The 15,067-nt window shown below is 34.1% G+C and overlaps 1 protein-coding gene across 4 annotated transcripts in view; it reads left to right on the top strand.

Annotated features, from left to right (window-relative positions):
• LOC106066445 (neurofilament heavy polypeptide-like) overlaps positions 1–15,067 on the top strand; it is a 34,076-nt gene that overhangs the window by 16,628 nt on the left and 2,381 nt on the right. For 3 of the 4 annotated variants that reach the window (XR_008777858.1, XR_008777859.1, XR_001217550.2), the window contains exons 2-4: positions 6,434–6,499; positions 14,009–14,062; positions 14,256–14,331. The gene's annotated coding sequence lies outside the window, so the exon portion shown is untranslated. Of the gene's footprint in view, positions 1–6,433; positions 6,500–11,286; positions 11,447–14,008; positions 14,063–14,255; positions 14,332–15,067 lie in introns of those variants that run through there. The other variant, XR_001217551.2, reaches the window with a different exon arrangement.

Genomic DNA, 15,067 nt, shown 5'->3' with positions numbered 1-15,067 from the left:
AAATTAACCTTAAATTTTGTGTTTCAAAAGCATTTTTTACATAAATTAGTTCCTTATATCTGTGACTACAGATTTCCTAGCGAACATTCTTTCATTAGACAACACCATAATGAATCGCGTACTAAAAATTAATTCGTTTAATTGTTTACTTTATAATCCCATCCCTAGATCTAAAACTCTAATTCAACTCTAAGATGATAAAACTTCTCTTCGCACAGATTGTTTTATACTTTAACACATGAACATACTAATTATAGTCCATTCATTTCATATTTTGATCAAATAAACATTCAAATTTGGTTTTCTAAAGCTACATTCGTTTACGAAAGCTGCGAAGCCGAGTTGAGATAGGCCTAGATCTATATTCATTCATGAATCGCTTACTAAAAATTATTTCGTTTAATTGTTCACTTTATAATCCCATTCATTTAACAAAGCTATCGCTCTTTTCGTTTTTAATAGATAAGAATGTATCGACTGCGGGTAAACCCATTTTCGCAAAACTAATTTTATTTTCGTAGCGAAAGAGAAAAACTTGAAAGGATCATTAGCCAACTTTAACATACATCTAAATCCAATCCACTTGATTATTCAAAAGCATTTTTTACATAAATTAGTTCCTGTGACTACAGATTTCCTGGCGAACATTCTTTCATTAGACATTACCAAATGGTTATACATTAACACATCTCTCTACTGAGTCTATTCCTAGGCCTAGGTCTAAAACTCTTATTGAACTCTAAGATGATAAAACTTCTTTTCGCAAAGATAGTTTTATGCTTTAACACATAAACATACTAATTATTGTCCATTCATTTCATATTTTAATCAAATTAACATTCAAATTTGTTTTTCTTAAGGCACTTAAGCATTTTTAATACATTCGTTCGCTAAAGCTGCGTAGCCGTGTTGAGATAGGCCTATATTCATTCATGAAAAAAGGTCACGCATGCGCAACACAGAATGAACTCTATAAAAGCCAATTTTTAACTCTAGATTAGTGTAGAATAGATCTATGTCTACCTAAAGATCTACTTTATACTTTAACACATGAACATACAAAATTAAGTCTATTCATCTCAAATTTTAATCAAATATGTAGGCCTACAAGCAAATGTTTGAATTTGAACAAATGGATTTAAGCCTATTAGCTATTCTGATTTGATAGCTTCATTCACACTATTTTTACATTGACACATTCGCTTTACTTATTACACTATTATTTCGTTTAATTGTTTACAAAACACTCTCAGTGACTATATCGACAGTAATGCGCAAATAAAGACCCGCGGGCCGCGGGTCGCGGGTAACATATGTCTAGTAGCATTATAAAAATACTTGAAAAACAAACAAAGCTTATATTATCAAATATTAAGTCTAAATGTATCAATTAGTTTGGATCAATGATGTAATTAATTTGTAATAGATCTTGACTAACAATAATAAATCTGTCACATGAAACTCTTTAACAATTAATACTGTGGTGGTAATTCCACTGGTAATCATATTGTTGCCGATTTAACCATTTACGTAGCTGTAACTATAACGTTTTCATTGACATAGCTGTAACTCTAACTTATACCAGGGGCGGACTAGATGTCGAAATCGGCCGGGGCATTTCTATACAATCCGGCCCACAAATTAGATGCCACACGATGAGCATCCAATTACATCTTTCATCAAGAGCATTGTGTAAAGTTTAATTTTGTATAGAAAGTAGTTTGCTATATGAATAATTTGTTAGATGATTTTGAAAGGATCTAATCGAATAAGCTCAATTACTAAATGAATAAAGTATAACACTTGGAATGGGAAATCTCTTAATGTGAAAAAAAACCTGCTACCATATACATTAACATATGTACTTAACATTCACATTCAAGTCATCTGAAGGTCCTCCATCAATAAAGATATAGTTTATGATTCAGTTTCACTCCTTGCCATTTTCTCAGGCATATGGACTTCAATTTACAAATACAATTCTTCATCCATCATCTGAACCTGGGGAAAGTAAAGGCGGTTGGTCGTTGTGCTGGACACATGAAACTTGCTCGTTTAACGTTGGCAAAATGAAACAGATGACAGATAACATCATTTGCCCTGTAGCACTTAAGGTCTCAAAGGGGATCTTTACTCACAAGGCCATACACTGACTGCTGTCTCAATAACTTAGAAACCTAATTTGACTGTCTGCATCTTAGAGCTGGCCACACACACACACACAAATTAAGTTCACTTGTTAGAAGGTAATTTAATATTCTCACGTTCAGTAAAACAAATGTTGTCAAAATTGTTTTGTATTATAACAACGCCTCAAAGACTTCAGTCTAGATCTTTGTCGTCTTATGGCGTTGAGCCTGCTCATTCATAAATGCTGTCATCATTAGGTTGGTGAATCTCTAGTACTTGTGAGAAAAAAAATTTTTGCACAGGATCTCAGCAATAGTTACTTTTTATCTTTTATCTGCTTCTTTTTCAATTATTTTGCATTTTTATTTCAATCAACGCATTGCTACACTGTTCAAGATAATAATTGTTATTTATGAAGGACTTCGTAGCTCAGCAAACGCGAGATCATGAGACTTATTCACCAAACCAATAAGAATTCGTATGTGACTGGACATGTTATCTATAGAACTTTGAATCTTGTTTTTGGTCCCATTATAGATTCTTTAGAATATATTCACACAAACGATCTCTAGAAATAAAGGCATTAAGCTTCTTGTTTGTCGTTTAGTATGTATAAGGTATGGACTTCTACTAAAAGCACTGTATACGTTTGTAGGGTATTTACGACAATGCTTTAGATTATTATTAGACTTTAAAAAGTGTAGCCTATAAGATGTTTTAAAATCACAACACTGAAAAGTTGCTTTTAAGAGAATGTTATAAAACTTAAAAACAATTTACTGACATTCATGCGGCCATTTCTGTGGCCCTACCAGCCCTATTGGGTACTGGCCCACCGGGCATTTGCCCAAATACCTACATAGCCTGTCTGCCCCTGACTTATACACTGAAAAAGCTGTAACTATAACCTATAGATGTATAACATTTATCTTGACATTTCTGTAAGTATAAGTTTTAAGAAAGATGTGATTATACAGCTAGTATAGCATATTAGCTTGATATAAATGTATAACAGAAAGGTTGATATTATGGGCCGACTGGCTATATGGTCATTAGGGCAAAATGCCATGGGCCGGTGAGAAAGCCGCTGAATTGACCGCTTTCTGTAAAATATTTTTTTTAAAGAAGCCCTAGGGGTGTCGTGATTAGTCCTCGTCTTGCCGTTTAGAAACTATCTTTGGCAGATTGTACCGTATAGTACTAGGCTAACTCTATTCCAGACATTACAGTGGTACTACTTGCCTAACACATTTTTGTAATAATCTAAAAGTCTACACCTACAGACCGTGCTTTTAGCCACAGATGCCCAAACTACTACCAAATTTGCACCCACAGTGCATGAAGAAGCTGCAGAGGATCGAGACCGGCCTTAGGCATAGACAAACTAAGCAGCCGCCTAGGGCCTCCGATTGGTGGGGCCCTCGCACAGAACTCTGAGCATTTTTTTTTAGAGAAAAAATAGTGAAACTTTTGTCTAATGTAATTGTTGGAGTACACTAGCCTAACTAGGCTTTAAATAAATAGCGTAATTTATTTTTGTTCACAATTTATTGTTTATTTTTCTATTAACGTAGAACATATCCTCCTTGATTGCCCCAGAGACCAGGATATTAGAGGGAACTATTTTAGAACAGACAATGTCAAAACACTGTTTGATTGCTTTGATCCTGGGAAAATACTGGGCTTTATTCGGGAGGGGGGGTTGACTACTAAAATTTGAGTTGAGATCGGGCAAAGTACCTATAAATATATACATATTTACAACAGATTTTTATTAGATTATTATAATGTTTACTATTAGAGTTGTCTGTGGACCTTATTTTTAATACCCCAGTAGTGTAACTCTTAGCACTTGACCTATATAGGGGAGGAAACCCTTGAGGGGTTATGGGCACAGCGTGACCTACATTGTGCCGATGTGCCAAAAATCCAAATCTAATCCAATTATCTAAGGCTGGCTCTGATAGGATGGTGCGAACCATGACATAAGTGTAAGAAAAATTATTACAGTCTTTTTCGACACATATAAGTGTGAATGTGTAAACATAGGCCTAATGAATGTATCACGAGAGACCTTATACATTTCCCGTTGTAATTGTGTAATTTAGAGTTGAGTCAATGCTTCCCTCCATCGGCCTGTCTACTGCTGTCTGGAAGGGATCCAAGCTGATGTACTGGTTATGGGATGTCATGCATGCATTTAGCTTGTGGACGAAAGTTTTGCGTACTGAAATTTGTGAAGAATAAGCATCAGGATTCAAGAACATTTGGAAATTCTTTATTAGACAATCATAAACGATGTGTCAGCGTGTAGATCAATGATAAAAAAATCTTGAGTGTTGATTCCCATAAATGTTAATGTATACGATAGAAAAAACTTTTCACGTCAAGTTCCATTTTCAAACGCGTAAAAAAAAAAACTATTTAAGACTGCGCTGGTAGCATTATTTTTATTTCACATTGATATATCAGGAATCCAATCAACCAGAAATGTACGGAAATGTTGTCAATACAGAACGTTACGTAAACTCACGCAATCATTATCAAAATGAAAGGCTACATATTATGAGGAAGGGTTCGAATGAATGTCACCATAAGGCTATTTGTGAACCGAAAAGTATGTTAATGCCAGGGCCGATTATGACAACCTATACGAACACGGTTCACATTCCTGGAACTGTATAACATATAGATTGACATTGCTGTAACTGTATAACATATAGATTGACATTGCTGTAACTGTATAACAAATAGATTGTAATTGATGTAACTGAATAACATATAGATTGACATTGCTGTAACTGTATAAAATATAGATTGTAATTGATGTAACTGTATAACATATAGATTGACATTGCTGTAACTGTATAACATATAGATTGACATTGCTGTAACTGTATAACATATAGATTGACATTGCTGGAACTGTATAACATATAGATTGACATTGCTGGAACTGTATAACATATAGATTGACATTGCTGTAACTGTATAACATATAGATTGACATTGCTGGAACTTTATAACATATAGATTAACATTGCTGTAACTGTTTAGCATATAGATTGACATTGATGTAACTGTATAACATATAGATTGACATTGCTGGAACTGTATAACATATAGATTGACATTGCTAGAACTGTATAACATATAGATTGACATTGCTGTAACTGTATAACATATAGATTGACATTGCTGTAACTGTTTAGCATATAGATTGACATTGATGTAACTGTATAGCATATAGACTGACATTGCTGGAACTGTATAACATATAGATTGACATTGCTGGAACTGTTTAGCATATAGATTGACATTGATGTAACTGTATAACATATAGATTGACATTGTTGGAGCTGTTTAGCATATAGATTGACATTGATGTAACTGTATAACATATAGATTGACATTGCTGGAACTGTTTAACATATAGATTGACATATCTGTATTTGTATAACATATAGATTGACATCTGTATTTGTATAACATAGATTGACATTGCTGTAACTGAATAACATATAGATTGACATATCTGTATTTGTATAACATATAGATTGACATTGCTGTAACTGAATAACATATAGATTGACATATCTGTATTTGTATAACATAGATTGACATTGCTGTAACTGAATAACATATAGATTGACATATCTGTATTTGTATAACATATAGATTGACATTGCTGTAACTGAATAACATATAGATTGACATATCTGTATTTGTATAACATATAGATTGACATTGTTTGTTGTAATAGTTGTTTTTAAATTAACGCGTGTGATACTTTGATATTTTCTACAAGTGGCCAACGAGCTAGACAAAATCGTTAGAGACGTTTTTGAGATCACGTCCAGGTTCCGCCCTCCATGAAGTTATGACTTGTCTAGAGGTATTGTAAAAAAGGAGCGACATGAAAATATTCTTTCTACCGTCTACATCAACCAACTAGTCTGTGACACATCGTTTATAATAGTCTAAATCCATGGCTCGTCGAACGTCTTGATCACTCACCATCAATATCAATAGGAAACATAGGAAGTCATTTCTTTCAAAGTGGCTCATTCTGTGACTGCCTTACAGGGCCTTTGCCCCAAAGCCATTAAAGCCAGTCCCCTCCCCTAGTAGCAGGTTGTTAGAGGGGTACTTTACTTAATAAAAGCAGCCCATTTATGGTACGTATTTAATGGTACTTTAAAAACTGTTCTGACATTTATTTTTATTTTTATTTTGGAGGTATGTGCATGCAGCTAGACAATAACCAAGTCAGTAAAAACTGTTTTTATTTCCAAACTTTTAGACCACAGCCCCAACCACAGCAGTCACAATCAAGAGAAAAAGATAAACCAAGACGAAGGTAGATTTGGTGAGTACACTCTATAAAACATATTTTTGTTCTAAATTGTCACGTATATATATATAGATCTATCACTTGGGCTATAGGGTAACTCAGATATTTTAATGATCGAAACCGCATCGTTTTTTTAGTCGCAATGCCAAAATAAATGTCTTGTGGGGAACGGGAAGGGGGAAATTCAAATGGGAATTAATTTGTTTTCCTCTGGCGGTCCAAAGGAATGTTTGCTTCTCATGATTAATGAAAGCAAAAAAAAGGTAAAACTAAACAAAGGTGTAAGATCTAGAATTCAAAAGTTGAAAGTGTGAAATGATGCTTTAAAAAATTAAGGGGTGTCACTGTAATAAAAAAGATGGTCGAAATAAGTGAAGTTGTGTTTGTGTGTGTGGAGATTCCGGTTGAAAAGAGTATACTGAATGTTTCGATTTCGTCAAAAAAAAGTCAAGAGATTGTAGGCCTATGTTATATTTGTTGTAGAGCGTGAGGGGGGGCAGATAAGTACAAAATAATATTTAGGCCAAAAGCGTATGAGTTTGCCCAGGCTGGAGGTTTTATAAAGCGGGTCGTTTCAAGTGAAATTAATACTTCATGTCAGATACATTGCGATTGATGGGCCAAAGGTACGTTGGGGTAAAAGTTATAATTTGACCCGTTTATTTAGTTCCGGTCATAATTAGCAATATTAAGCGTGGGAACAAATCATCGAGTGTAGCCGGCGTATAAATATTATATATGCATATATATATATATATATATATATATATATATATATATATATATATATATATATATATATATATATATATATATATATATATATATATATATATATATTATTTATTTATATATATATATATATTTATATATATATATATATATTTATATATATATATATATATATATATATATATATATAGAGAGAGAGAGAGAGAGAGAGTTTAGACCACATAAACATCTAACGCTATATATGACAAAATAATGTTTAGGAATACGGAACCTAATATATGTATAATGTAGTTCAGTGGTATTTATTGCTCATGTGAATGAATAGCACTTGAAGCAGGTGAAAACAATACATTTTCTTTTAATTGATACTGATTTTATTAATATTGAACAACTAGCAAAACTTTTTTGGCGTATATCACTAGCGTAGACACGAGGTCGAGTTATTATTTTTTTTGAAGCATATTGTCATTATATGTCTTTGTGATCATACACTAGAAATATAGAGAAATATTGAAATATATTTTATGGCGAAAAAAAAAAAGAACAGCAATTCAAAATAGGGCCCTTTTATATTAGTCCATTTCGATATACACCATTTTTTATTGTAGAACGTGTTCATGGACACTCTGAACATTCTTATTGTAAAGAATTTTGAGAGCAAAATTTAAAAAAATGCAGCTCTTAAGTTCCGAATTTGAATATTTGGACGTCATTATATCTTTTAACATTTTTTTTTCAACAAATTAAATTTAACGAGCGCATTAAGCCCGCTGGCAGCAATTTTCAAGTTTGGATTTTTATAGCACCGTAACTGTCTGACCTATGAAAAAACTGATGGTATCTCTGAATTTCTCGTCCTTTTTTCTATAAAAATAAGTTGGATTTAATGTATCACTAGGCTTAGTTAAAATTAAATACGAAGTCAAAGAGGTGTAGGGTAAGTATCGCCAAGCGTACTTTTCCTCGAGCGGATTTTTCCCCAGTTAGTAAGCTCGATCGGGTTGATGGAAGGTTCGAACAGACCAAAGAAAATATATCTAAAAACATGTTTAAATATTTAATTTTTATTATAAAGTCATTTTCTTTTTACTCCAGCGCAAGAACACCATCCATTGCATAATTTCCCACCCTCCACTTACTCCAGCGCAAGAACACCATCCATTGCATAATTTCCCACCCTCCACAACTTCAAATGTCACTTTGAGCTGATGAGCCATCAGACTTAAAAATAGCATTAAGCCCATTACCCATTTCCTTCACTACCGGGTAGTAAAAAAGAATAATTCCACACCTCCTGAGTTTGACCTCACCATGAACTTAGTCTTTACAAGGAAAAGGAAATAGTATGTGTCGGAAGTGAAGAAAAAAGGTGCATGCACAGTAGCAATATAGTAGTAATTTGGTAAACATTCAAATAAAAAAGTTATAGCAATAAAAAGTGAACTGTTCGAACCTCTTGTCAAATCGGGACTGCTCGAACTTCGCACTTTACTCTATAACATACCTCAGTCCGTATTAATGCCCGGTTGTTGGTTTGTAGCTCCAAACAGCTAATAAAACTAAACCGATGCAGGCGCTTTACATTCTTCATTCCAAGTAGATACATGCAGAAAAAGAAGTGAAATTATAATGTAAACAAGCTGGAACTCACTCAAAAAATATACTTCTTTTCTGTCCACACTTCTTTCCCTTTCTTCAACATTTACACCTCTATTTATTCCCGTAAACTGCGATAGAACCCTTCGTAGTTTCATCAGATTCTTTTCAGCAAACAGAACCAAAATATATCTTCCCTACTTTCCTCATGGTAGCATCAGAAATCGCCTTATACGCGCCCTAAGCACCTGGCAACAAGCTTCTATAGTCCAATGCTGAACACCAACGCTCATCTTAACCCTTCATTTGACTCTTAGACTAACCTTCAATCAAATAACAGAAACTTGCAACGCCCCCCCCCCATCCTCCGAATCAGTAGGTGTTTGTTTGTTTTTAAGTGAAGGATAGATTCTTACATTCACCTATAAGTGGAAAAAATACATAAATTAAAAACATAATTTTAACCTTGTGTATGTTTGTGTGTTTTCGTTATAGATACCAATAGATTTTTTAAAAGGCACTAACATAAAATGCGTCAGCAGTTGCTCAGTAGCCGATTAGTATATTTTACTGTACAGATAAAAGTAGTCTACATTCCTGCAGGAATTATTTAACATAGCCAACAGAATAAACCATTTTTGACCCTAAATAATTTTCTTTATTTAGACTTCTGTGAGGTCCATGTATTAGAAAATATAATATTTTACAGAACCCAAAAATATTAAGTCGTGTCGTGTAACGCCCATGAGAAAATACTGAATTTGAAGGTTAATAAAAATGAATTTACAGATGAGACGTCAATTTCTGAGAATTAAGAAAAATAGCCTACATTTACACATTGATGATCTATATTTTTAATTTAGTATGTAGCCTACTAGTTGTAGTTATATTGCTAATGATGTCGCATAACATTTTAGAATAGAAAAATGGCTATTTTAGTGTTTGTAGTTTGGGAGTCTATAGCTAACAGCCTAAAAAATCAAATGTTTTATGTGACATAAGTGGTCTCCTTAGATGAATTATTTCCCGAATTACATAATCTTTTGCCAATATAATCGTATTATTTTATTAAAATAATATTATTTAGCGTTTGTTGCCTACAAATTAGTGTTTCAAACAAATAAAATACGTAACAGGAACAGATGGTTTATTATGTTACATTGGGTTGACAAGGATGTCTGAAATCATCGTCTTTAATTGCGTCATTGCTTTTCCTTATCCAAGGAACAGTTGAAGCAGTTGCTCTCTCCATTTCATCACGTGTTACAACCAAGCCCCCATAATGTTATTTATTTCCTGTTAGTTTTAAACATGCTTCCATAATAACGGAGTCATTAAGACTGTCACAAATAATAACTGACCAAAATCATTTTCTTACAAATGTAGCCTAATTTTAGCACAGACAGATTTTGTCAGTTATATTTATATTAAATCGAAAGTGATACGTGTGCACAGTGTTTACTTTACAAAACTAAGATCTGACTGAGATTAGAGTTAGCTGTTGGGATGTCCTGGAAATCTCTTATTTCATCTGCTTTTTTATTTTAGTGGTCATTAATTTGTGCTTGACATTTTATTTTCAAACATATTTTCCTAATACTTTCAATAAGTAGTGAAAATTATTTTTTTGCTAGAAAAATCCAAAGATTACGGATGAATGCAGTGTTTCACAAGACTACGCAAACCGACTTGTGACCTGCATATTTTGTCTATTTAAGTATTCTTTTAGCCTTCTGTGTCTATCTTCGGCAAGGGCTTTGGGCCTCAAATGTGAATCACGTGGCCTTCGTGAGAGCTCTCTAAATATAGAGGCCTACTCTTATGTAGCGAGTGTCCGATCTTTTTACAATACCGCTATTTAGCTCGCACTTCGTGGAAACTTCTGGATGGGTGGCCTCAAAAACCTGGGTGGACACAGATCTCAAAAAACGGCTCTAAATTTTCCTAGAAATTTGAAAGTTGGTGTATAGCGTTGTGGCAAGAATTACTAGCTCGTTAGCCACACTGGAAAAACTTTTTTTTTTCAAAGTACGGGTATAAAAAGAAATTTAAATTTAGCTGGAGAACTAGAAAATATCTTAAACGGACTATACGTCTTCGAATATTTCCGCAACTAGGCTCTTTTCATTGAAGAGTTCAGGAACATTTTGGCATCGTCTTCTAATGGGGGAGAAGGGAATTGGGGCGGGATAAAAATGCTCCTATTTTTTTAAATCTAAAATTCATTAGTTGTGTTAGGGAGGTGTTGTTTTGTTTTGTTTTAAAGTATTTTCACGTTTTTCTTTTTCATACTTCATTTCTTTATTGCCTAAGGCAATAGTCATGTAGATGTAAGAGTCGCATTTTTTATTGCAATTGTCTATGCTAATCTGCTTAGCAACTGCTTCGCGTCAATAATAGGTGCGAAGTACACATTTCCGAAAAATGTTTAAAAATAGATTTTCCTTCCTCTTTGAATAAGAGAACCGCTATAAACCGTGACGCACTCTGGAGACTGTGACGTCAACGCATCCTTGAATAATACAACATATTTATGCCACGAAGATATACTTGTTAATAAAATGATATCTAATATGTAAAAGATTGTTGAAATTTTGCCACAAACAAGTATCAGGGCGGGATACAAATATGGGGGTAAGCATTGCATTTGTTTTTATGATAAAATTTTATTTTTACCGGACTTAGCGCAATCGTTAGTAGCATATGCATTTCAAAACTAAAGTGATAAAAGTGTACCGGTATAAATCTAGATCTAGTCCAGTGTTGCGGCCATTGGCATTAGATGATTAGTCTCTAGGGCTATGTGACAATACGCGTGACAACGTCTTATAATCAATATCTAGATCTAGAAATATTTTCTAGGCTTACATCTAGATCTATTCGCGCATATGTTGAATTGTCTTAACGTGGACTCTTTGTGACTGGAGTCTAGCTCTTCTAGTCTCGAGTCTAGATCGAATCTCTAATAGATCTAAAAGGTATAGATATCTAGAGTCTAGATGTAATGTCTGAGTTTCAGACGTTTCTAAACAAATAAAAACCAAAAACTCGTGCAGGACAGCTGGAGTTGAAGAGCGGGCGTGGTTCGATCAAGACAATTGTGGTGACATCCGAGTAGCCAGTTACTTCCGGTGACCAAACACCTGTTTTTTTTTTATCTTAAAAAGGTTAGGTAGATAGATCTAGATCTAGTAGTAATATCCTTGTGTGTGTGTGTGTGTGGCTATATTTCTAGATCTGGATTATTAGTCTATTTTCCTTGGGCTGAAGATAAACATAGAAAATAGTAGGCCTTAAACAATCTAGATAGATTTATAAGTACAACTAGATCAATTCTATAAATATAGGCCTCAATATAGAATAGATTTAAATCTTGAGTAATCTTGACTAGACTATAGACTTTTCTAAATTTTAGACTTATGCTTACCAGATTTTATTCTCATTGTTTCACGCATAGAGTGGTAATCCAAATAGCCTTATAAAAGTCCAGGACTTAATCTACATAGGCCTATGAATATCTAGAGATAATTAGATATGTCTACATTTAGAATATTTTTTTTTAACTTTAAAAAACAAAGTGAACAATACACACATGAATTTTTATTTTTAAAAATACAGATCAATAGACTGGATCTAGACTCTAAATATCATGACCTAATATGTTTCCCAATGCGAATAAAATATGGAACGGGTTGCCTGAATCAGACAGCTTATTAGTAAACATAAAGTCCTAGATTTCTATATTTTTTTATAACTTGGTGACTAATGCAGAAAAAAAAACTTTACAAACTTTAAAGGATCATTAAATTACATTGTTAGTTTACTCTCGAAGGAAAAAGGTATGTTAGCCCATGTTCCCGAAACTTTCCTCCGCGGACCCAGAGAGGTCCGCCAGACGTCCGTACGGGGTCCGCAGAAAGATGAAATCGTATACAATTCACTAGAAATCAGTTTATCCAATAATAATCAAATCTCTCCTCACTATTGTTTTATATGCTTATTAAGAACTACTAAAAGACGACCTAAACCAATGATTTGAAAACATTCTTCACTTGGATATTCGCGACTGGGTATTGATCCGTATGTTTTAAAAAGCGGTTGTTTTGTTTTTCTGAATCATTAGAAAGAATAAAGTTAATTGACTTGTGCTATCAATTCACGTAAAGAGATCATTATTGCTCGTTACCCGTACCTTAATAATACCACTTTGTCATAGACGGCCTTAAACAGTGTCATTAGTCTGTTCTAGTCCAAAATTTCTCCCTTCATAAGGTCCTTAATACTATACTACAGCTTCTGTTCGACACACCCAATTTTAAAAGGGTACGTGCATTTATGACACTCAATTACTGTAATTCAGCTATTCTTTGCTTTCAAATGTTTATTAAACATTTATTAACCCCTTCCTTGTTGATTTTTTTCTCTCCTCCATTCCCCCTTCCCCCTGATAAACTCATAGTAGCCGATTTAGAAAAAAATATGTCAGCGTTTTATAAATTAACTTGGACTATTTACAAATACATCTGATAAACAAGCTGAAGTGTTAACAAAATATGTTGACACTATTAATACACAAATATTCAAGTAGAATAGAAACAGTAAAATTAGGGCCTACAAACGTGAGATAACTTGAATAGTCTCCATGAGTTGTACAAACCTGAACAGTCTCCATGAGTTGTACAAACCTGAACAGTCTCCATGAGTTGTACAAACCTGAACAGTCTCCATGAGTTGTACAAACCTGAATAGTCTCAATGAGTTGTACAAACCTGAACAGTCTCCATGAGTTGTACAGACTTGAATAATCTCCTTGAGTTGTACAAACCTGAATAATCTCCATGAGTTGTACAAACCTAAATAGTTTCCATGAGTTGTAAAAACATGAATAGTCTCTTTGAGTTGTACAAACCTGAATAGTTTCCATGAATTGTACAAACCTAAATAGTCTCCATAGTTGTACAAACCTAAATAGTCTCCATGAGTTGTACAAACCTGAACAGTCTCCATGAGTTGTAAAAACCTGAACAGTCTCCGTGAGTTGTACAAACCTGAAGTCTCCATGAGTTGTACAAACCTGAACAGTCTCCATGAGTTGTACAAACCTGAAGAGCAAAACTTCCTCCTTTTTTATTTTTGCCACAATTCCTAGTCTCATTAAGAACAAATTCCCAAATCTGTCTCTTTTGTCCTCCACAGTGCGTAGGATCAAAAAAGAAAAAGGGTGCCGAGCAACCAGCATCACCGAAAGCAGTAAGTTAATAACAGCTAATTAAATGTTCACTTCAATTAGGCTTATAGTATGAAAACTCGGCGTTCATGACACAATAGATCTGGTTAGTGTTTACCATCTTCTTTGTGTTCATTATTCGATAAGCTATGTCTAGTATCTTTTTTCTATGCATTCATGATTCAATAAGCTATATTTATCCTTTTTTTTTTCAAGGAGGAGCCTGAAAACCCGCCTGCCGAAGCCGGAGAAGACGCAAAGGGAAACGAGGAAGGTGGTGAGAATCCAGATGGTTAGTGCATTTTATTTTTTACTTCATGATCATGACAGAATCGGGTGAGCTTTCAAGGACAAACCTATTGATATACTGATATGTAGGGATACGAGGTTGAAAGACGCCAAGAAAGTACGGTACTACAAATATCACACTCACACAGGCACACACATCTGATATCCGGCTTGCAGACCTGATTCATGACTAGTTAATAATAATCTCCGCCTGCCAATGGTCCATCCGACATAAAAAGTCACACTGCCCGTGCATGCCTAGAAAAAAATGTGAACGTAACGAATCTTTAGGCGTTTAGGCAATGTTTGATAAAGAAGGCAATAGAATAACATGTTGATATATTAGGAAGATAAGTAAACTACTTTAGTTGTGACCGGCAATAGACAAAAAAAAAAAGGTTTCCAATTATCAGCTGTCACCTTGAGAAGTAAGCCCTAAGTCGAAATGTAATATTTATTTAAATATGAACAGGTTACAGAATAGTCTCATTACACAAAGCTGACACAATATTGTTTTGTTAAACAGAAATATCAATTCGCAAGACTACACACATATACATTGTCGTATGCCAGCTGTCTATGGATATCGATCAGGGGCGGACTGGCTATATGGGCATTTGGGCAAATGCCCGGTGGGCCGGTACCCAAATGGGCCGGTAGGGCCACCGAAATGGCCTGATCGAAGTCACTATGGCACATATCAAGATGTTAAAGGTTTTATAATATTCTTATGTTATTTT

Source organism: Biomphalaria glabrata, chromosome 5 (assembly GCF_947242115.1).
Source record: "Biomphalaria glabrata chromosome 5, xgBioGlab47.1, whole genome shotgun sequence".
NCBI classification, from domain to species: Eukaryota; Metazoa; Mollusca; class Gastropoda; family Planorbidae; genus Biomphalaria; species Biomphalaria glabrata.
Note: the sequence above shows the minus strand (reverse complement) of the source record. Positions and strands in the feature narration are given on the sequence as shown.